Source organism: Lottia gigantea (genome assembly GCF_000327385.1).
Source record: "Lottia gigantea unplaced genomic scaffold LOTGIsca_3331, whole genome shotgun sequence".
Taxonomy (NCBI): Eukaryota; Metazoa; Mollusca; class Gastropoda; family Lottiidae; genus Lottia; species Lottia gigantea.
This window is the reverse complement of record NW_008709123.1, coordinates 8,648-10,111: the sequence shown is the minus strand read 5'-3', so window position 1 is coordinate 10,111 and position 1,464 is coordinate 8,648.

Sequence of the window (1,464 nt, the reverse complement as noted above, 5' to 3'; positions counted from 1 at the left end):
AAATGTTTGCGTCACTTCCGGTTAAAGTGGAAAATCGATTTTCACTTCCGGTTGAATAACTTCCGGTGTGATTGAAATATTTCAACGAAATTATGTATATCGTTATTAATCTTAATTCTATGGCCGATTTTAAAATAAAATTTAGTCCGAAAAAAATACTTCGGCCGCCATCTTGATTTGATACTTTTTCATAAAACTCAAAATGGGGCTTCGGGGGAGAATGGGATTGGTCAAATTTTTATGTTGGTGTATACTTTAGTCGATGGCGACAAAAATGTTGGAAATGGATTTTTGAATTTGACTTTTGCTTTTTTGCAACTTCCGGTCGAATTTTTTCACTTTTTGAAGGCTTGTATCTCGTGACCTTGACCTTTGATGACCTTGACCTTTTTAGGGTCAAAGGTCATTGACCTTGACTATCATTTGATACTTTGACCTTTGACCCCAGACATGTACTTCCGGTTTTATAGCTATCCGTAAAAAGCCAAATTCGCAACTTTGGACTGCTCTAACACGTGACCTAATTAACCTAGAGGGTTAATATTTTTGGTTTCCTAATGTTCTTCTCATGCACTTTACATAGATATAGAACAATTGCTTTTTTAAAGCAAAATTGAAATTCGTGATTTTTTCAAATTTGAGTATTGTTTTACCATATTTGTGTCTTTTTGATCTTGGTGTATGTATATCTTATGACCTATTTTATGGAGAACCTTGATATTTCGAATACAACTAGACACTTACAATATGAATTCACCTATGGCAAAAAAATTGGGGCGGGCGTGGCACATCCGGGTTGAATTACTAATTGTTTACATTTTGGGGCTGGGGCATAACTCGCATAGGATACGTTTTTTGAAAAAGGGACTTTGCACACAATTACCTCATCCTTTTGGCCAGTTTGTGTTAACAGCTCAGTTGTTTCAGCTGTATAGTTCCAAAAAAGGAACGGGTTTTAACATTTGGATATTTTCATTTTTCGATTTTGACCTTTGTTGACATTTGTTGACCTATATCTTTTGACTTGAATAATGTAGAAGCTTGAAATTTGAAACACAACATAACATTTGGAATATCAATTACCCTATTCAAAAAAATTAAGGTGGGCGTGGCACATCCGGGTAATATTACTCATTATTCATATTTTTGGCCAGGAGCATAACTCGCAAAGTATACGTTTGTTCAAAATGGAATTTTGCATACAATTATCTCATGAATTGAGCCACTTTGTCTTAGAAGTTCGGTTGTTTCCGCTTCTTAGTTCAAAAAAAGGAACAGGTTTTGGAAATTCAAAATTTTCAATTTTTGACCTTGACCTTTGATGACCTTGACCTTTATTGGGTCAAAGGTCATTGACGTTGTCTATTAGTTTATGCTTTCATATTTGACCTCTGACGTCTACTTTCGCTTTTATAGCTGTCCAAAAACATCCAAATTCGCAACTTTGGACTGCTCTAGCACGTG